The sequence below is a fragment of the Crocodylus siamensis genome, chromosome 3 (assembly GCF_052110815.1).
Source record: "Crocodylus siamensis isolate JL-2025a chromosome 3, ASM5211081v1, whole genome shotgun sequence".
Classification (NCBI taxonomy): domain Eukaryota; kingdom Metazoa; phylum Chordata; order Crocodylia; family Crocodylidae; genus Crocodylus; species Crocodylus siamensis.
This window is the reverse complement of record NC_143397.1, coordinates 208127442-208150018: the sequence shown is the minus strand read 5'-3', so window position 1 is coordinate 208150018 and position 22577 is coordinate 208127442. Positions and strand designations below refer to the sequence as shown.

Sequence of the window (22577 nt, the reverse complement as noted above, 5' to 3'; positions counted from 1 at the left end):
TGTTTGCTAACCTTTTTGTTTAAAGGGGGGAAAAAACCCCAGCCAAACAAAAAACCTCTCTGTCACTGAAAACTGCAGTAAGGAAGATTTTCCCCCACCCCCCACCTAATCTGTTCTAGTGCTTAACCATCCTTACAGTTGGAAAGTTTTTCCTGATGTCTAGCCTAAATCTCTCTTGCTACAATTAATTCTGTTATTACTTGTCCTATCTCTAGTAGACATGAGAAAAATTTATAACCTTCCTCTACTTAGATACTTTTACATATTTGAAGACTGTTATGTGTCCTTTCAGTCTTCTTTTCTCTAGACTAAACACACCTATATTTTTTCCATTTTTCCTTAGGGGTCATGAATTATAAACCTTTCATCCTTTTTTGCTGCTCTCCTCCCAGTTTGCTCCAGTTGTTCCACATCTTTCTTGATGTGTGGGGTACAAAACTGGATGCTGTTTGCCATTTGAAGCCCCAATGGTACTGACTGAGTAGAGTAAAAACATGAATTTGTATGTCTTGCATATAAAATTCCTGCTTATGCTAGCATGGTTTTGGCTTTTACTGAAAAAGTATGACAGTGATTCTTCCACTGTTCAACACTGCCATGTCCTAATTTGGAGTACTGAGTCTAGTTTTGTGCATCACATTTCAGAAGAGATGTGGGTAAATTGGAAAGAATCTTACTGACAGTATTAATGGCCACTGTTTCCCCACTGCCAAATTTCCTAACCTGTGGAGAGCTCTGTGGGCCAGGTCTGATTGCTCCAGGGGCCACATTTGGCCCACAGACTAGTGATTGAGCACTCCTAGACTCCTGTATTCTCTGTGGCTGCAGGGGACGGGGCAAAAAGTAATAGTCTTAAACTGTAACAAGGGAAATTTAGGTTTGATAACTTCCTAACTGCTAGCGTGGTTAAACGCTGGAACAGATTACCTAGAAAGGTTGACAAATCTCCACCCTTGAAAGTTTTAAAGGGCAGGTTAGACAAATATTTGGATGAGATGGTTTAGTCAGGGATGATCCTGCCTTGAGCAGGGTATTAAGACTAGATAATCTCCTGCAGTTCTTTCCAACCTAGTCTTTCTACAGTTTTACAAAGCAGTACAGGCTTCAGACCCCACATGCAGTTCTTTTAGCTAAGCTCACCCAGCCTGTTATGGGAGAACCAGGGAGCCTGGCACCCTGCCTCCAGGTGTCACCATGCAGCAACTCAGCAGCTTTTCTAAATCAAAATGTTTTGACCTTTGAACTTCCTGAAAATGTGAAATTTTCTACAGCTGGAAAAAAAAAGTTTTCCTACTAGATTTACCAAGGGTATTCCTCTGATAGTAGTATATGGAGAGGCGGGAGCATCCTTTAGAACACATTAAACATGCCCATGCCCTGTTTTTCTGGTTTTTTGGGTTTGTTTGTTCTCCTTTCCTCCTGTGCTGCTAATCCATGAAGTCCTGCCCCTAAACCCATAATTATCTCCATTGTGTAAGGCCACCCTTATCAAAACCTAATTTAGATTTGATAGATATTTGTCTTCAGCCTCTTTCAGGTTTAGTGAGTGGTGAAAAACAGTGGAAAAAACAGGAGGCTAGTAGCCCTTTGGATATTTCACAAGATGACTGAATTATTTATGTTTTTGATTCTACACATTTTCTCCCCAGGTTGTATGTCTTGTGTAACGGAACAATATGATTTACCTTAAATTACCCATCTGACATGCATCATGAATCTCTGTACTGTCTACTGTTTCTGTTCTCTTCTGTGGCCTTCATGAGATTTGCATAAAATGATTTTCGTATTAAATGATTCTCTGCATGTAAATGTGTTCAGACTGAGGCTCCAGAGAATATTATAATAATGTGTGTACATCCCCCTGGAATTCATTTACTATCCAACTCAGTAAGTAAGTCTTAGTTTCTTTTCTTTTTTTTCCTTTTTTGTAATTAGTGCTAAACTAAACCCTGTGGCAAGATCCAGATGTGCAAATTTGCAGGACAGGGGCAAAATTTGCTACTGGGAAGTCCTGGTAGCAAAAGAAGCCCCTGAAAAAAGCAGTATGGAGCATGCTCCGGGAGACATGAAGGCTTGATCCTCCGGGCATCCAGAGTGTCTCCCCTCCTCTAATTCCTCCCCAGCGCCTTCAGCACACTGGGATCCGGGAGGAGTGGGGAAATGGCATTTTGCTCTACGCCAAAGCCCATGTGCAGGGGACATGCGCAGCGGCTGGTGCTGCTACTTTTTTTTGCCACTGCAAGTGCACGCCCCTGCATATGGGGATGCACCCTATGTGTATGTTTAGCTTTTATGGGTGACCTTTTATGGTAGTCTTTGCACCTTTACCATATTATTATAAGGCTTCTCTCTCTCCGTCTCTTTCCCCCCTGGAGTAGTGTAGAGGAAATCTGAAACCTTACGTCTTTCATTATGCAGAATATTACTTGCAAATAGTTATATTCTGTCATATGTTTTGAGATAGCGGGTGGGCTAGATGACCAATGAAGGTCGCTTACCTATATGAAATCTCTCTCTCTCTCTCTCTCTCTCACACGCACACACGCACACACTCACTCACTCACACTCTCACTTCTACTCTGGGTATAGCAGGATACAGGATTTACAGTAAAAGGCAGATGGAAATAGGGCCAGATTTTCAGCTGGTATAAATTGGGACACTCTGCTCCTTAAGTGTGTACACATCATTTTGGAGGAGCCAAGTCTTTCCTTTTGTGTACACTCAAACTTCTCATTTGCTGACCTGGGACTGGGAAGAATAAAGAAATGAAAATTCCCCAGTATAGAGGTGTTTTAACCACATCTCAGAACAGTGGGACCCACATTTGCACTCACAAAGGTAAGGCAATTTTGACAAATTTGATATTCTTTATATTTTTTAAAATCACTTCTGTGTCAAAAGGCTTTGCATAGACACACATTGGGGCATACCATTCCTTGATTATGAAGTATTGGAGGTTTTGGACTGACGTAGTAACCAAGACAGCCAAATTGTACTGAATAAAAATATCTTGATGAATGCCATGAATAATGCTTTGTCATCGCAGAAGTGTTTCCTAAGCTCCTTTGCCAAATAATGGAATGGTTTAGTTTTTCCTCTGACATTTTTACAAATGCATAGCTATGAAAATGGGTCTTTGGAGAACTAACTGTGCTGATCCTTTGTAACCTGCAATTCACCTGCATAACAATATAGCTGCTTTGAGATTCCTCCCGTTTGGACTTTCCTGATGGGTGAGCATGAGCTCTCACCTCATGCTACCTATTACTCCCTCCTCCGGACCCACCTCATTCATGGAAAGGAAGTCCTTTGAGTGGCACCAAACCCCAAATGTTACTCCTACATTTAGATTGAGGGAAGCAGAGCAGGGAGAACTTATTCTAGAATATACATTCTCACTGGCAAGCAAGGAAAGCATCTGAAGTGGGACAAATGCAGAGATGAAGTCAGGGATTTCTGCCCAGTCCCTGGGTCCGAGTGACACTACTTGCTGAATGTCTTTATTCTCTGGTGATTGGCTTGGTTTTGTCCTAACCTCCTCCTCCTTCCCCTCCCACAGCTACACTTGCTCCACTTTGTTTCTGTTCTCCATTTCTTTTTATTTTCTCTCCCCTTCCTTCCCTACACCTCTGAAACCCCCTTGCAATAAGCTGCCTCCTCACTTCTCCTTATTTGGATAATAAGCATGAAAGGAATACATTTAAAGATGTAATTAACAAGGCCTGGGACAATCACTTGGTTGCTTTGTGTGTGTATACATGTATGTACATATGTCTGCTTCCTCTGCTGCTTAGCTGCTTTTGTATTTTTATATCGTCAGCTCTTGATAATGGGGATTGTGTTTTCATGTGTATTTGACATTTTACAGGAATTGATGGAATATGAAAAAATATATCATGTACAAACAAGTCTAGCAGAAAAATGATTAGACCCAGCTTGCAGTGTTATTCAGGAAGGTAATTTCATATTACCATATGAGGAGGATTATCTTGACTTTGAATGGAATATTAAATGCTACATTAATATTATTAGTACTTTAAAAGTTCAAAGAACAGGTGGAGTTTAATCATCAGAGTTCTCAACATACAAACATTTAAAATTTTTTGAATTTGTAGAAGTATCTTTTGCATACTGTTTTGTGAAAAATTTGTTCATTTCTGTGACAGTGTTTTGATCAGGCATGTATTAAATGCAAAAGTTTGAGGGTTTTATACTTTTTCTTGTCTCTCTAATTGCCAGATAGCTAATGCTAATGATTGCTTTCCAGCTCTTGGAAAGATGGAAATTATATAGTAGGTATGTCTGCACAAGATTCTGCTGCAGTAGTGTAACTAAAACACACAAGATTGTTTCCCGGGCATTGCAAAACATCTTTTAATATTTTCCTGTTCTCTTGGTGCATAAGCTAATAAAGACAAAGGTAAGTTTACTTTAGGAGTGTTCAGATAGCTATAGATAGCAGGGGGATACTGGGTTATCAATATAGATAAACCACTTGGCTGTTTTCTGACGCTTTGTGAGGCTGTTTCATGAATAATTTTCAGATGAAACGTAAATGTGTTTGTTGTCCAATTTTACTTCTCTTAGGCCGCATCTACACAAGTGGCAGATTTCACAGTTGTTCTGCACAGTCATTTAGCACTTACATAACCAAGTACTAAATGACTGAACAGTAACTGGTGTTCCCCACATGGCTTTTTTCTGACGCTATTGCACAGTAGCATCGTGTCAGAGTTAGTGCCTGCTAGTGTTAGTGCTACTGCGCAGTAGCTTGTTGCTACTGCTCAGTAATGTCTTGTGTAGACACAGCCTTAGAGTGTTGAATTTTCAGCTTTGTTTGCATATTTCTCCAAGCAGGCTGTGTCTGGGTGAGTTGCAGTGTGTTTTCTCTGACATGCTTTATCAAATTGACTCTGAACTAAGCAGCTTGATTAAATATAATTCTGCTAAGTCTTCCAAACGATGTGTTAATCTGCTGTATGAGACTTGATTTTACATTCCTGACAGCACATTCAGTTCCATTCTGAGCTGAGGTTTGTTGGAAGACAGTAAAAGCAGTGGTACATAGAGAACATTCTTAAATATTGTACACTTGCTTACGTATAATCTGACCAATGGGAAATGCTATACCACCAGCCACCTTATATAATTGTGTCTTTGTCTAAGACTCTTCTGTAATATTTTAGAATAATGACCTGTAATTTGTGCTTTTTCTCTTGGAGGCCCACTGTCTTGTGTATTGCCCCCAAAGGAAAGATGTGGGAGGCATCTGTTTAGGGAATACTGAGATCTTTAACTGATATCTTTAGCACCCTCACATGGGGCCTTCCTGCATAAAGGAGCAGAATTTGAAAAGGCAGGTGCTGCGACACAACCAATAAATTAGAAAAATAACCAATAAATTAGAAACCCCCCCCCAAGAAATTAGGGGAAAAAACCTCAAGAAATTGGAAAAATCAGAGACAACCAATAAATTAGAAAAAGTGCACAAAGTGAGCTGGAACATCTGTAATCTGGAGCCTGGAACAGATCAAGTAACTTGGCAAGGGTCAATGCAAAAATCTTCTCATGTTATCAAAATAATTTCAAACTTGCTTCTCCAGTTTATAGAGGAAACAGTGCAGTCTGTAAGTGTGGAAGTCCCTGTGCTTATCTGAGTGTTGCTGCAGGGAAGGGACCTGAAGGTAAAGGATCAGTTACACTCCTGGAGGGGGTTAGGGAACCAATTTTTGTAATTGAATTCTGAAGGTCAGCTTACACCTTGCTGCAGAAAATCTTTCAGGAAAAATTTCCGAGCTGGAAAGAAGGGGATTTTTTTTTCCAGTTTTGGCAAAGTTTCCTATCCTCCCCTCTGGGAGGAAAAATATGTTGGGGCAGCAGATTTTGGAGGTTATACATATCTCGCTTCCCTCTACCTACTTAGAGGTCATCTGTGTAGAGAGGTGCCCAGACAGGTGTTTAATGGCTCTAACCTTTCTGTATTGGACAGTTCTGCTGGGATGACTGCCTTGTTTGCACCCCCCCAAGACTGTGTAGGACTGGTCGGAGAGGACACAGAGGTCATGTCCACATGGCTGCGGATGTGTGGTATGTGGTGCCACAGAGTCATCTGTGGTGCCACATATCACACTTGCAGGCATTCCCCACACTGCTGCCTTGTAGTGTGGGGGAGAGGTGTTGACCTTGGGAGATCCTAGGATCAAAAAACCCACCCCAAAAAACAGGGTGGTGCATGTGGTGGCAGTGCGTGCCACCCAAAACTAGAGCCTGGCTGACCAGAGCCACACTCCAGCTGCTGTCCAGGATTCCTGCCATGGCTGCAGTCCTGAGAGGCCCGCAGGAAGCCCAGGTAAGGCAGCGGGGCCAGCACAGTTGCTGGCCCTAGCCTCCCCTACACCAGCCAAGGTAATCTGCCCCACATATGGCATGGGCATTCCCTGGGGACAATTAGCAGTGGCACAAGGTCTGCCACTGCTACTTGTCCCTGGGGAAACAAACGTATATACTCATCTGGATGTGCCCAGAGAGAGGTAATTTGCCCCCCGTTGGTATGTACCATATATACCACCCTTTGGAAACAGGACATAAAACCTGGAAATGGTGCCACAGAGAGAGTAATCTTTTCTGTATCCCCTCCCTGCTCCAGCCTCACCTCCTAATACTTACAGCATGTACGGGAGGGCTGGGAAAGGAGAGGAGCCATGTGTGAATCTTCCTGGGACAATTTGTCCATAAGAGTTTCCTCATCATCTGCATGAGTACTGCTGTTCACTTATTAGAATAATGTGCATGTACTACTACTAGCTATTGATGAATAGACTCTATGGCCAGAAGCAGACCATTATGATAGAAGCTAGAGAAATCCTGATGGTTATAGGTTTTTTGTTTTAATATTGCATTTTATTTTTTAATGCACACATGCTAATGCCTTAAAGCAGTTGGAAACAAAAAAAGTTCCTATAGGTGATGCACAATAAAGCTTTGAGTAATAAGGTTATTATAACGATGCTGATAGTTTTATGCTAACCTAACCCATCTTGAATATACACAAATCAGATGCTTGCATTGATATTGTACATTTTGTTGTGTGTAATATGTAGGGGATTAATTTCTATTGTACCTTTTAAATAGTGTTTAATAAGCTCTTGACAAGAGCAGCATGTGTTTAGGGCATCTTTATCTGTTAGGTTTAGCATCTGTAACAAATATGACTCTAGTTTGGAACATTTAAGCTAAGGCTTGGAAGATTTGTCTAAAGTTTTAACTTGATTTACAAGTGATATTCTCAGTTGCTAGGTAATGGATGAAGAGAACTGAAAACTGTGAAACTGATTTAAAAATTTTTAGATACCTAGAAAATTGCTGCATATTCTGCAGTCTTTTCTTCTTCCCTTCTCTTTTTTATTGTTTCATAAACATTTCCTTCCTTGAAATTGCTTTAGCCAACTTTATGAAATTGGAAGCTTATTATTGGACAGTGATGAAATCTACTGGCTGTGTCTATGCTTGACATTATTGTCTGCTTCTTTTCAAGCCAACTTTATACTGGATCATGGTATATACTTACTGCACTTTTCATTGACACTTCTGTAATTTTAACAGTGGGGAAACAAATATCACAAGCACCATTTCTATGCATGTTCCACAAATTACAGTGCACAGGACAAAATACAATGTGAGGGACTGCTCCCTTCATTTTGATACACATATCCATCAACTAGTGGGAAAATCATAAAATAATGCTAAACCCCTCTAATTATGAGCCCATTGATCCCTAGAAGCCAGGACAAGAGGGTGGAACATAATGGCATTGCAGTATTCCCAGAGGGTTAGCAAATATGGAGGGACACAGTGTGGGGCAGAGGATGATTGATCTAAAAAGGACTCCAAGATTGAGCTCATTTACTGTCTTGACTCTAATGCTGTCATACAAGACAAGAGCCAATAGCTCAGGTACCCAGTTCCCTAATTGTTTAGTGTTTCCCAGATTAACAACAGTGTCTTGAGTTTTACCCAGGAACATATTAAAAGCAATTGCGTGTCCTGTATGCCTGATTTTTGTTCCTAGTGAGGCTGCTGCCATATTCTACCCTGATTTCACCTTCCTAATGTCTCAGTATAAACAAGAGTCTTTGATCTCAAGATGTTGAAGGCAAGAATAATGGTGATCCTTGCCACAAAAAAAAAAAGTTGCTTGTTAGGTATAGATGGAAATAAGACTTGTCTTAGATACTTCCTGAGGAGCTTAGGCTCTAACAGCATGCAGCTTGCTGAACCTGTGCAAGCAGCAAAATATATACCCTTAATCCTTCTTACTATTATCCCTAGCATACCTGTACTAGTTTTGTCAAGGTTAAGTTTTTGCCACATCACCCTTCATCAAGACTTAAGTATATATCAGTGATGCACAACTCAGTTGTTTGATTCTGTTGCTTCAAATATATCAAGGTGGGTATTATGCCATACTGAATATCACATAGACCATGCCTCTTCAGTAATTTTCCTGGCAGTTTCATACACTTAACCATACTGAATGTAAGGGGTGACAGTAGGACCTTTCTGGTGTTCCGCAGGAAAGAGGAATATCTCTGTTCCTGATGTTGTCAGCTTTAGAGATGCCATTAATCTAGTCTGAAAACATTTTACACTTGATTCACAGTTTATGTAAATGAATGTTACCCATATACAATGTCATATGTACAATACAGGCAAGAAGTGTCCAGTCAAGAGTAAAGACATTTAAGGTCTTATCTTCTGCTTTGCAGTAGTCAAGAGGACAAGAACTCTCTAGAGAAGAGATAAATGAGTTTTGATTTGGATAACACCTGCTGACTTTATCCCATTCTTGGGCTGAGCTCAAATTCTGAAAACATGGGTTTAAATTAAGGGAGTTATTTCTTTGGCAGCCACACAAATGAAAATCTGTAAGAGGTGGTTCAGATTGATCAATATGGCTAGGGACAGACATTCAAAAAGCCTAAGCCTGAATTCATTTAGTCTTTGCAGGTTAGTCTAATCTGGCTAGGCTGAATCATTTTGTAACTGCCCAGACATCCCAGAAGTGCAGGCACAGTCCTGCAGTGGCTCAAGCTAGAAGCTGGAGGGCACTAGAGCAACCCTCCCTTCCCTTGTACAATGCTGAGCTGAATGAGAGTGTTGCCAGGCCCCAGGAGGAGGCTCTGATTTGGGAGGCGTTCCCCCCCATTCTGACCAGCCCAGCAGGAAATTGAAAGTGTTTATCAGCCCTCAGTGTTTGCCACCCCGTTAAGAAAACAACAGAGGGGCATTACCAGCTACCTGTTGATTCTGCCTTTGTCCGTCTGCCACAGCATGGACCATAGCCAGCATGTGGTCTGCTACCTAATGCTGAGAGGTGTCTATGTAAGGCAGAGGGGATGGGGAAATAATCCCTGCTTCATAGGCAGTGGGAAGGGGAGGGCTGGGAGCAGGGGGATGCCAGGCAGATGCCTTCAGTCTCTGCTGAGCTCCAGCCAAGGAGCAGAGGGATGGGGCCGGCTCTGCTGTGGAGCAGAGAGCCCACCCCAGAGAGCATGCCGGGATGCTGGGGGGTCTCTGATTTAACTTAAACCAGCTAGGGGTCTGGGACAGACATTACATAAACCAGTCTGAGCCAAATTGGTTAAGTCTGACACTACATTCAACCAGGTTTATCTCAAACCACTTTCAGCCATTTTCAAACTGATTTATGTGCACTGAATATCTGTTCTGTTACAGGTTTAAACCAGTTTCTGATCACTTAAATGAATTTATTTGTAATGTCTGTCCCTAGACTATAAAACCATGCTGGCACTCAGTAGACTGAACAGCAAGATACAGAACTCAGAGGACCAGTGTGACTTTCATGTGTGCCATGCCACACAGGGATGTCTCGATTTAGTTTGAAGTGTGACCTATACTCTTAATTCATACGTATCCTATTTTATGCTAAAAACACAAAGCCAAGTGCTCAGAATTAAGGTTATCTACGCAATTTTAGGTTGACCCCATGTGCTTATGCAATATGCATTATACTGTAGCCTTTAATTACATGAGCAGAGAGAGGTAGCTAGCAGTATTAGTCTGAAGTTAGGCAGAAGGCAAAGTACTGAAGTTAGGCACCTTATAGACAATCTGAGATGCATAGCAGAAGCTTTCATAAACAGGGGACTTATTTCATCAGATGCTGACAGCTTGCTTGACTGCTGAAATGCCTTTCTCTTGGATTCTTTAAGAGCTTTTTGGCAGTTTATGGGAATTCTACCAATTTTGTCATGCAGGGTTCTGTCCTCCTGTTTGCATTTATTCCCAGGTAGTATAAAAAGAGTAGTCATGAGCAACGAAAGTGTATTTTCATTGTGAATGAAAGAATAATAGAAACAGTAAGCTGAGAGATTTTTTTTTCTATTGTGTTTAAACTCTAAATCTGTGTTTTTCTTGTGTTTTTTCTTTGGGTATTTGTAGGGAGGTAGAGCAGGAAAAGATGAATGATTGTGTGTCAAAGTTGTATTTGTGTTACATGATAGATGAAGAGAATTTTTGGTGGCTCCATTTGGCTAGAAGGTCTATGTCTGATCTATTCTCCAGCAGATGGAAAATAGCACCAGGAGTAGGCTTTTGAATATCAGAGCACTGGAATTATTTCCTGGTGGTATTATTCTGAGACACCCATTTCTTTCCAAGTGACAGGTGATGTTGCTGTTATGCATGAGATAGCTGATTTCCCCCTGCTGTACTGAACATGTGTGCCAGGTTTTCTTGGCTATGTTAAACTGATCTGCTTTCTATGCCTTCCTCATGAGCAATAGGAGCTGAAGGGCAAATAAAAAGATGTGCAGGACATTGTGAATACAAAGACACAAAGATGGAGGAATACATGTCTGTTTTTTTTAAATTTAATTTAACATGTTAACCAAGTACTGGGATTTTGGCTTTTTGTGTAACGCTTCAATATGTACAGGAAGTGAAAGGATTAAAATTAATACAGCCTTACCTAAACCACCAGGCTCCTTCCGAGCCAGTTTCAGTAATTTCTTTCTTAATCCCTACTTCAAATGTCCCTTCATTTCCTCTCCGTTTACAGTATTACATTGAGTAAACGTGCCCATTCATTGCCTGTCATGATTTCATTTTTTACCACACAACACAGTAAATGGGCCTTGGAGTGAAACTGCATCCAAACCTTTCTCATGTCTCTGGGGCTGAGGCATAGCCAGACCTAGGCAGAGAAAAATGTGCCGAGGGAGCCAAGTTCAATTTTCTGCTATGACACACAATTTATGTTGCGAGTTTAAGGCACCGCTTGCATTGAGAGAGGGTGAGGAGGGACCTTGCATATCAGGTTCAGTGAGTACTCCTCTGCTAGTCTAAGGGAGCCTGCAGTATCATGGGCACTTGCTGACTTTCTCCAGTTTACAGCATGCGCTACCTCTTGCACCAGCTCTGCCAATGTAATGACCAAGTTCTGCCCTTGTACTGTGCTTGCTTGCATCACCAATGGGCTGCGCTGGGGGAGAGCTTCTGCTCACCAATTGGCTGTTGTTTGGGCCTTTCCCCTACTCATGCATATGGCTGGAGTGGCTTGCAGTCTGGCTAGTAATGTTCTAAAATCTAGATGCTTGGTGGATCAATAAAAAAATAAGTTTACATTAAAAAAAACGCTATATTACAGTCAGCGCATAGTTGACTCAAGTCACGATTTGCGCTCTGCTTTCTTCTTGCTTCTTAGAAGGGAGTAATAGGCATTGGCCCTCTTCTTGATGCACAGGCCTTGTGTGTATCAGCTCATCTGTGACAGTCATTTGAAGCACCACCCAATTCCCATCCAAAGCTGTAGTAGGATGAAATACGAACTACACTGTCTGCCCACTCTCCATACATTGACTTGTAGTGTGGGTAGATCATGTAGGGTACTGAAGAGCAGCTTTATAACTCCTTGTGCCTCTTGGTCACATACTAAGGGTCAGTTTTTCCCATGATGCTTTTCATTTACAAATCTGCTGTGCCTTGCAACAAAACCTTATTTAGCTTTGTTAGTCAATTCTGTTTCACAGCTGGATGGTTTTTTTTAGTGGATAAGCTCCTTTCAGGAGAGGTTGTCAAACATTATATAATTTACTCACACTCCAGATGAGTTTTTTGGATTGAGTTTAACCAACATTTGCAAAGGTATGGGTTGCCATATCACTTGGAAATTCACTGTGGCTCAGCCTCAGAATATGAATGTCTGTGTATCATCACATAAAGGACAGCTTCCATTCCACATCACCTTTAGTGCTTCCCTGCAGAATCCCCTATTTTTACCTTCCTGGGTAAGGATTTGGGGTATCAGTCTCTTCTTTGTTTGTTTTTCCTTTACTATAGCTATTTATTGACTAAGAATAGAGCAGTACTTGAAATTATACACTTCAGTATTGGTGCCAAATAAATGCCAAACCTCAACAACCTGTTACTAGGAAGCTAGAGGATCAATGGTGTTACACTATGAATCAGTATTAAAATAAAGATTTCTAGCTGCCTATTTTTACTATTATCTTAGTTTAATGTCAATATTGGCCAATCATATTTTGTTTCAGTAATAACCTGGGCTTTTGTAATCTCTGTTTTCCAGCAGTATGATTCCTATTAGAAATGTACGTAACTATGTATGTGATTGGTATATTCTGTTGCAGTCCTGTCTTTGTTTTATTGTTTATTTTGGTAATCTTTGTGTCTTGCCTACATTTATTTTTGCTGTTAGTCACAGTCATATGAGATTTTTTGGGATGGCATTCAATCTGAGGTTTGCAAACAACAAAGGTTCTACTTGAATCTTTAAAAATTATTTGATTAATTGTTATAGCTGTGCTATAAGAACAGCAGAGGAAGTGCTTTATAATTGTCTACTTTACCTGTAAAATTTATTCCATTATTTACAAGTCTATGCAACTGCCTTCCTTAAGGGTGATGAGACATTCAGTAAACTAGTAGGAGCCAGAGACAGGCCTTTGCTGTGCAACACCTTCCATAAGAAACAGAAGGGAATCAAACTGCAGACCATTTTAGGGTATAAAACTCCCCTTGTTCCTCCTTTCCTAAAATGCTAATTAGAGGCACAGATTACTATTAGTGTTGTTATTAATAGTAATAATAATGTTATTAATATTAAAAATTTGTCTGCTGTTGGGATTGGTTAAGTGGAGTATGAGAATAATCACTAGACTAATTCAGTTCCTTAGTATTTGCTGTGCTGTTGGGACGAGAGAGATCTCAGGTCTGTTGGTAAATTGCTATTAAGGTTGATACGACATTGCAAGGCACTTAGATCCAACACTAATGGGTTTGATTAAAAATAAAGCTGAATAATAAAACAGAAAAGAGAGAATGTTAAAAATCATGTTAGTTGCCTTTTGTTGTTCATCTTCTCCAGAGTAGTAGCTTTGGTAGATGCTGGCCACCTATTAGCAAATTTAATATGGCGTATGTTACAAAGTAGGAGAAGGAGAAATTTTTTTTATGAACAGGATACTTTTCAGCATTACAGTAGAAAAGCAGTTGCTTTGACCTTGACACAGTGTGCAAAACCAGTATTGTAGTGACTGAGAATGTAGCGTAGCAACAACTGTATAGTATTCTTGCACTGGAGTATTTTTAGAATAAGAGGACACCTTGGACTAGGAAATGCAAGTGGTAATTCTTATTCAGGCTGTGTGAAGCTTCAGTCTCTGATTCCATTCAGCGGAGATTTGGGCTGATTCGGCAGCCGAATCTCCAAATCCAAATCGAATCAGGAGACCCTTTAATTTCTCCAAATCAAATCAGAACTCTCCAAATCGATTCAGAGAGTTTTGATGATTTGGACATAGACACAGCTTTAAATGTTTTTTCTACATACCTTAAGGTACCAGGCAAGTTGTGAATGCTGAGATGGTAGAGCAGATGGAACATCCCACAGGAGCGCTTGGGGGGGCACACCTGGTACCTTGAGGTATGTAGAAAAAGTATTTAAAGCTGTGTCTATGGCCGAATCGCTGATTCTCCAAATCAGCATCAAATCTTCAGATTTGAATTCAGCCAAATTAAATTGGGATAGTGATCCAAATCAACTAATTGAATCACTGTCCCCTGATTCAGGCTGAATCTGAATCCAAATTGAATATGGCCCGTTTCACACACCCCTAGTACTTATGAGAGAATTCTCTCCTTTGGGTGTGAAAAGTTTAACTGCACTTTAGACTTGCATCGAAAGAAAAATACTGTATGAGTATATCCTCTTAAAATCTAAAAAAGTGCATTGTCTGATATTATGCCCAAATGCTCAAGTTGTTTTAAAATTGTGATTCAACTCTGAATATTTGATGGTGTAAAAATGGCCCCTTCCTTGCTAATCTGGTATTTTGGTACAATGAGTAATTTCTGGGTTTTTTAGGAATCTGCTTTTTAATTTTTCAGTAACTCTTCAGGAACAAAAAGCTAAGCCTTGTGTATGAGAGAAAGTTGCACTAATATAATGAAATGAGTTTAGGAAATGATTTAATTAAAACTGGTGCAGTCCCTTGTGTGGACACTTTTAACTTCAAATTAATCAGTGTAAGAGACCTTCCATAGAAGGGGGCTACATGAATGTAGCTAAGTCAGTTTCTAAACCAATTTATTTAAATTGGTACAACTTTCTCACCCAGGAAAGAGCTTAGATTCTTTTACTTTAGGTACCTAATAAGCAGCATTGCTTATTAGGCTCCACACAGGTACCCTAGGAAGGCGGTGAGATTTCACAGGTGTCACTCAAAGCACAGTTTGAAGACAATGTGGCTGCATGGTTCTGAGCTAGCCTAAATTGTCTTCCAGGAGGACCAAGTTTTATTTTGGCTTGTGGAGTCCATATCACTGCAAGAGCAAGATAATTAAAGTCAGACTGATCCACCTTACTTATTTATCCAAGATACAAAATGCAAAAACATGTGTAAAAAAAGGAAACAGTGAGAAGGGGAATCTACTTTTCATTTTTTTCACTTGATCCTTTAATGCTCCAGTATGCAGCTAACAGCACATAATAGGAAATGTTGTTTACTAAAAATACCTTTTCTCTAAAGGTGGCCTTCTAAATTGAAAAAACTATGAGAACATAAATAATTATTTTGCTTTTTCCCCTGCTGTGTCATTATTAATTGGATTCACATGCTTGGAATTGTGATTTTTTTTTCCCCCCTTCTCCTTTTTAGGTTAGGAGAAGACATCCATCAATAGTATAGATCCCTTCAGCATCAGAGCCTACAGAGACAGCAAGGTAATTATTTATATAACTGTTTTTTGTTTTCTCTGGAGGTCAGGTTGGGTTTAATGCAGTCTTACATATAGACACCTATAATTTGTTGAGGCACCAGTTCTGACTGATTAAATTGGAAAGCAACATTACGTATAGCTTTTATAGTAGTTGTTACTTCTAGCTTATAATTCTTGATGTTGTATGTAAAACTGAGATTTTGGTCTACATTAAAAAACATTTTTAACTGATATATTTGCAAACAGGTTTCCTTTTATTTGCATTTTATTTAAAAAATGAAAACTGGTAGGAGATTACTCCTGCTTTTCCCTTATTTGAATAGTTGCAATTATATTAGTAAGTGATAAGGGTTTGGAATTTTAGGTGTTTAATTAGAAAGTCTTCCCTTTCCTTCAACTTTCAAGTCACTTCCATGAGTTATCTAAAATATATTTATGAAACTGGACCACTTGTGTATGATATTCTATGAATGGCATAGCTCCAGTCCACTGGCAGTGTTTTGTCTTGGCTAATGACTGTTTTTCTCATTTGTTGTTTCTTTTCCAATCCACAGACTAAAATAAATTAGGCCTCATTTTCTTATTTTTTCCAGGCTCCAAATAATAAAGATTTTGCATTTATTTAATCTATTTGAAAGTGTGTCCATCTAGACTTCTGCATACATGATCAGCAATTATATTGATTAAGCATATGCCCTGGAAGATGCATCCAAAATGCAAAGCCCTATGCAGGATTGTGTTGTAGTTGAGACACCAGCCTAGACTTAAGAAAATTTGGTTTGGTGCCCAGTTCTGCTACCGACCTCTCAAGTGGCTTGGGCATATGGTCTGTAAATTGTATCAACACTTTTTTTGCACAGATACTACTGTTTTCAGTTGGAGAAATTCTAAACCAAATATTGTGGATGATGCTGACACTGCTTCTAGGGAGTGTCTAATTATCCATAATGTTTGTATATTGGCATCATAGCTAGGTTTGAGCTGGGTTAAAAGATATATTTTTTTAAATCCTACAGTGATTGGTATATCAGCTGATTAACATTCACTAATAGTTAGCATGTAGGCATACAAACGGTGGAAGCAAGGGGCTATCACCAAGGAGGACTACACCTCCATTGGCATGATTGCAGGGAGGCTGTTGGGAACGCCAAGCCAGAGATGGAGCTAGGGCACCACTCGGGGTTACTAGGAATAATGGCCACAAATTGTTAGAGAGAAGGTTTAGGCTGAAAATCAGGAGACATTACTTTACAGTTAGGGCTGCCAGGCTCTGGGACTTCCAAGTGAGGTGGTACTCTCTCCTACCTTGGCGGTCTTTAAGAGGAGGTTGGACAGATATTTGGCTGGGGTTATATGATCCCGGCACCCGTTCATGCTCCTGATCAAGGAACGGGACTTGGCATGTAGACTTCGGTGCTGTGTTGGTAGGCTGCTATGCTTCCCCCGCTGTGATTTTAGACTGAACTGAAACATGGTTTCTCTTCAGTTCTGGGAAAGGGGACAGTTGCATTTTATTTGGCTTAGACACCAACAAACACACCTACAATCAGAGTTTAAGTTATTCTTCCTCTACAACACTGGCATGTTATTTTTATCTGATGGAGCATATCCAATTGCTATTGGAAGCTATACTAATGCACACTGTTTAACTACTCAGCTGAGTGGTCTACCATATACTGTTCCTCAAGCAGCTCCATTAGAGAAACCTAGCTATAGATAGTGCCTTCAGTTTTTTTCTAAATGCAGTAGTTAAATATAGGCAGACAAGGTTCTTTTTCTAAATGTGATATCTTTTATTAGACCAGCTAAATAGTTGGAAAAATTGTTCTTTGTAAGCTTTTTGGTACAAACGCCCTTCTTCAGGTATAGGGAGGGGCTGTTGTCTTGTGTTCTGGATGGAATAGATGCAAGCCAGTATACAAAATGCAGGTCTGTGAATGTGCAAATGTGTGGCAGTGAGGATCAGAGGCCATGGGAGACAATAGATGCAAGACAGGTGTGGGGGGAGGGGGAATGTTGACCTGGTGACAGAGTGTAGCTGGTAAAATGCAGACAGGTTACCTGCGGTTATTGTATGGCAGGCATAATGTGCCATAAATCTAATGTCTATATTTAATCCATGATTTTTGGTATCCAACAGATTTATGAAGTGAAGTTCGTAAGCTCATCTATGAAACGTGTTTTGTAAATTTCCTTTGAGGGTTAGAACTGAGAGATTAGAGAGAGTGGTTGCCTTGTAAGAAGTATGTACCCACAGGTAATTGGGCATATTTCTTTGGTAGATTTTTTATGTGCATTCATTCTGGTACGCAGTTGTTTTTGGGTTTCTCCTACATATTTTCCATTAGGGCATTTAGTGCACTGGATGAGAGATTACATTTACGGAGGTGCAGGTGTAAGATCCAGGAATGGTGATGATTCTTTTGTGGGGTGTAGTTATCATGGGGGTGGAGATGTGTTGGCAGGTTTTACATTTCTTGTCATGGCATGGTCTGGATCCATTCGGTGTTTTGGGCCATAGGAAGATTTTCTTTTTGTACTGTAGCAATTCTTCATGTGGTATCCTGGTGGCTGTTTCAAAAGTGCGATCTATCTCTTTGGAGGAGTGTCCTTGTTGAGTGAAAGCCCTTTTGAGATTTGTGAGGTGATGATTGCGGGTGTTCTCTGTACAAATTTGGTGATATCGGAGGGCGTGGCTGCATATTACAGTTTTCTTGGTATGTTTAGGGTGATTGCTGGTTCTGCACAGATATGTATATTGGTCCATGGGTTTCTTGTACATTGATCATAGTGTCTAAAAAGGAACTGTTGGTGCTGGAGTATTCTGATGGAGGGTTGATGATTATTGAATATGTGTTGGAAATCAATCAGAATTTGAAGGTTTTTTGCTACAAATGATGAAGATGTCATCTATATACCTTAGGTATAGCACAAGTTTGATGGTCTAGTTCTTGAAAAATTATTTTTCCAGGTGGCCCATAACAAAGTTAGCATATCGTGGGACCATTTTGGTGCCCATAGCTTTGCCCATGGTCTGAAGGAAGTGTTGGTTATTGAAAGTGAAATTGTTGTGTGTGAAGATGACGTGTATACGTTTAGTAATGTCTTTTGGTCTGTACTCTTGAGTTGTAAACTTGCTTTTGTAAATATGTAAGACAGGCTTGGATGCTATCCTGTTGTGGGATGTTGGTATATAACCTGGTGACACCTATGGTGGCTAGCAGGGTGTTGATGGGAAGGTGGCTTGTATTTTTAAGTTTTCATAGATAGTGTGTTGTGTCTTGGACAAAACTTGCTCTTTGAGTGATGAGAGGTTTTAGGATGGATTCAACAAAACCTGATATTACCTCAGTTAGGGTTCCATGGTTGGATATTATAGGTCTGCCTAGGTTCCCTTGTTTGTGGATTTTAGGGAGCATGTAAAAAGTCCCTGGGTTGGGTAGTGGGGGGGGATCAAGTTCTGTAGTTTTTCTTGTAGTTCAGATGGAAATGATTTGATAGTGGTTTGGAGTTTTAAGGTGAAAAGGCGAGTTGGATCTAGTTAAATGGATCTAATTAAATATAAGCATCCGTTAATCTCAGCACCATTTTCTAGATCAGTAGGTCTTAACCTTTTCAGGGTTATGGCAGTCCTCCCCCACTGCTTTGAATATGGGAGCAGCCTCAGTTGAGAGCCACTGTTGCACTCAACTTACCTCAGTGGTTGTCAGCTGGGTGCCACTGCCACTGTAGCCAGGTAAAACTGTCCTGAGGGCCTGCTATACAACCAGATTGGGAAGGGCTGTGGTATGTGCATGCTGTTCTGTTTCATTAGGATTCTTTGCTAATCCTAAAGCAGGCTGGAGAGGAGGCCTGTACTTCCATCCTTCCCGGAACAGCTATAACACCAACAGGCTCTTCTGCCTGCTTTAGGGTTATCAGAGAACCCCAATGCAGGAGAAAAATTATCTGTGCCACAGCCATGAGCTAGATAGGTCTCTGAGCCATGCCAAATGTGTAAATAATAAGTGGAGACCCACTGCCCTCAAACCCAGCTTCTCCCATTCTGTTGCCAGTCACCTTACTAACTGAGCTATGAGGCTCCTAAGTGCTCACTGTGCAAACTGGAAAAGAATAATTTGGGATGAGGCTCTGTGACTTCTTGTGTAAAGCTCTGTCTGTCAGTTCTGGGACCAGAGGCAAGCAGGTTGCTTTTGTAGATGTCAGTTCAGTTCATGATATAGAGGAGATGACATAATTCAATCACTAAGAGCTTGCAGTTCCTACAGAGAAGAGTTTCAGGACTTAACTGGTATCTGAACTGAACTACTTTTACCCTGAAATAGAGTTGCTCTGTATGTTTGGCTTTAGATCTTGGAGAAAGCAGAATGAGGAAGTTTTCACTATAGCTGCTTGATTTTGCTTGGTGTTTAAAGCAGGAATGCCCAATTTTAATCAGGGGCAATCAGATATTATTTGGAAATATAATTATTCATTGGAAATAGCATGCATACATTTTGCATATGTATATAACCAAACAGCAAGGCTTGAAATTTGCCCCTTACCTGGACCTTGACGATCTAATTATGCTGTCTTAATTCAAAAACACAAGGGAAAGGAAAGGGGGATATCTGGCAGCAATTTTCAAATACTATATACAAGAGGACTTTTAAAAAAATTGGTTTTCACTCTTTAATTTTGATTTCTCTGGATGGGATTGAGATCCCTTCCATTTAGGACTAGCTGTCTCCTCTTCGGCTCTTGATATAGTATTTCAAGTGCTCACTTGGCTGCCCTTTGAACTCTGGGCCACTCTACAGCTTAAGTTGGTATGTTGGAAAACAACTGTCCTTTTGTCACTTCAAAAGTCAGACCATTAGAGTGTTTTATAGCTGTCTCTACTCATTTGGGTACAGAAAGACGAAGCCGACTTCTTCTTAGGCAGAATTAAAAGTCATCAGTTGCAGAAACTACAATTTTTTTATGTAGTGAAGAAGTAAGCCCTCTGCTCCCCTCCCCAAGGCTTGTCCAAATTAAATTTTGCAGTTCAGAAGATAACTTCCTCTCCCTCCCCACCCTCGACAGCGTGATCCATATTATAAGATCACTTTTTAAAATTCAATTTTCATATCCAATGAGCTCATGTTCTCTAACTTGTGTTGTACCACTGGGCTAAAACTAGGTTGCTGGGAGGCTTTCTCATTTCACTATATGTCTATAATGTGCAAAAATCTCAGCTTTAGTACATTTTTTTTGCAGGACCACTGTTTGGGTAAGCTTCACTGAATGAATTTTGGGATTTGAGTAAAGACCTGCTGATCTAGACCAGGGGTTGGCAACTTACAGCCCATGGGCCACAGAGGTGGGCTTCCAGCTGTGTCAATCCTGCTGCCCTTCTCCTTGTCTCTTTCTCCCCACCTCTCCTCAGCTGCAGCTTCCAGCCAGTGGGGAACTACACTGGGGCCGGACGGCTTCCAGCTCTGCTTGAGCCACAACCAGAAAGTGGGGAGGGAGGCAGATGCAGAGAGAAGTGGCAGCAGTGCAGATGCAGTTTCCAGCTGCTCAGCCCTGGCTCAGTTCCCACCAGCTGTAAGCTATGTCTGTGTTCCAGCCAGAGAATAGGGGTTATGGAGAGAAGTGGTGGCAGCACAAGCACTGCTCCCAGCTGCTTGGCCTTGGCTTGGGTGCAGGGAGAGCTCCCTGCTGCTGACACACCACCAAAGCCCTCCTTTCCCCCTCCCCATCACTTTCCTCCCAGCCTGTGTTATTTCAGCTCGTGGCTTAAAGGATTACCTAGACGATAGGTTTGATACTTATGCTGAAAACCCTAACAGTATATGAACCCACAAATGACAGCACTCACAAGTTTGTGCACACTTTCATTGTCAAAATTAACATCTTATTTAAAAGACGTTATGAAAAGCAAGGAATTTGGTCTAATTGCAGAAGAACTCTAAACACTCTCAGGCTTGTAAACACTCTCTGCTTGCTTTCAACTTGACAGCAGAACCCAAAGTATAAAGTGTGCTCTAAGTACAAACAAAGCATGAAAGTCCAAATCCAAAAGGCTCATGATTTACCAGATAGTTCATTTGCCTGGGCCCCAGCAGAGTCAGCAGCATTGCAAGGCATAATGACTTCACAGTTCAGCACTGCTCAGTATGTGTGTTTACTCCAGATATCACCTTCCTCCCCACCACAAAGGATCCATGTACTACTTAGCCTCCAGTCATGAGTGGAACTGGGTGTTCTTGTCACGAGTCCTGGGATCCTACAAAACTTTATATACAGATAAGGTGCAGGGCATCCTGGTTTGGCATCATCTTATGTAGGGCAGGGCCACACTAATAATGTATGACAGGTTGAGAGTGGGACTGACAGAGAGATTCTGGGTGAATAGTTTGGGACCCTACTTAGTGATATTTGCCAGAAATTTAAGGCTGGTAAAGAAACAGGAATAACTGGAAATGGAAAAGAGATGCAGCTCAGCTGTGGAAATGAAGAAGTAGTAAAAATGTATGCAATGTAGTGGCTCACCATGACTTGGAAAAAAGTCAGTGCTGAGGGGGAATTGTACTCGATGGACACAACCATGCATCTTATTAAGATTGGTTGCACGAAGCTGTCCTTAGTATGGTTGCCCCACGTGGGCTACCTGTTTTATAGTCATGCTCAGTGTTGGCTGCGTTTAGTCAACTTCATAGTTGGCTTCAATTTCTAAGCATGTGCTGCTTTTAGCAGTAATTTAATGTTATGTAGTGTATTTAATTAAGCTTCCTTGTATGTGATTATAAGATGACAGGCTTTTTTCTATGTAGATTGGAGGACCAAACCAGCAGGTAGTAAAATGTAGACCATGAAGCACTGGAACAACATGTGTGGTGGGCTGTGCTATGTAGGAAGTGGCCTGCCATATTCTGTCTGTTAATAAAGTTCACACATGGCTTCAAGCATATGACATCACAATACTCAATACTAACACTTAAGGGATAAAATTATGAGGTTTATACCTTTTGTACTAGCCAACCAGATGCAAACGAGACAGCCATCTTGACAACTGCTGAAACCTGATCATTCATCAATATTTAGGAATCTAACCAAGCTCCCAAGCTGTGTTTAAAAACAAAACAAACAACCCCCCCCAGAAAACAGAGGAACGACACCATAACAAGAGAAGATCAGACTCTCTGCATGTCTCTCAAAACAGCCTAAGTGTACAAGTACATGAGTACATGTGTACACATAAGCAAGTACTGCATCAGTATTGAAAACTTACTGTATTTACCCACACCTAAGGCAACTGTAAATTTAAGATGAACCCCCCAATAATTAGATTCTA

General features: G+C 40.7%; 1 protein-coding gene across 5 annotated transcripts in view; it reads left to right on the top strand.

Moving 5' to 3' along the window:
- PAG1 (phosphoprotein membrane anchor with glycosphingolipid microdomains 1) overlaps positions 1 to 22577 on the top strand; it is a 182241-nt gene that overhangs the window by 22179 nt on the left and 137485 nt on the right. For 3 of the 5 annotated variants that reach the window (XM_090040236.1, XM_090040233.1, XM_090040235.1), the window contains exon 3: positions 15199 to 15263. The exons of the other annotated variants lie outside the window; for them this stretch is intronic. The gene's annotated coding sequence lies outside the window, so the exon portion shown is untranslated. The remainder of the gene's footprint in view (positions 1 to 15198; positions 15264 to 22577) is intronic. 5 annotated transcript variants of the gene reach the window in all.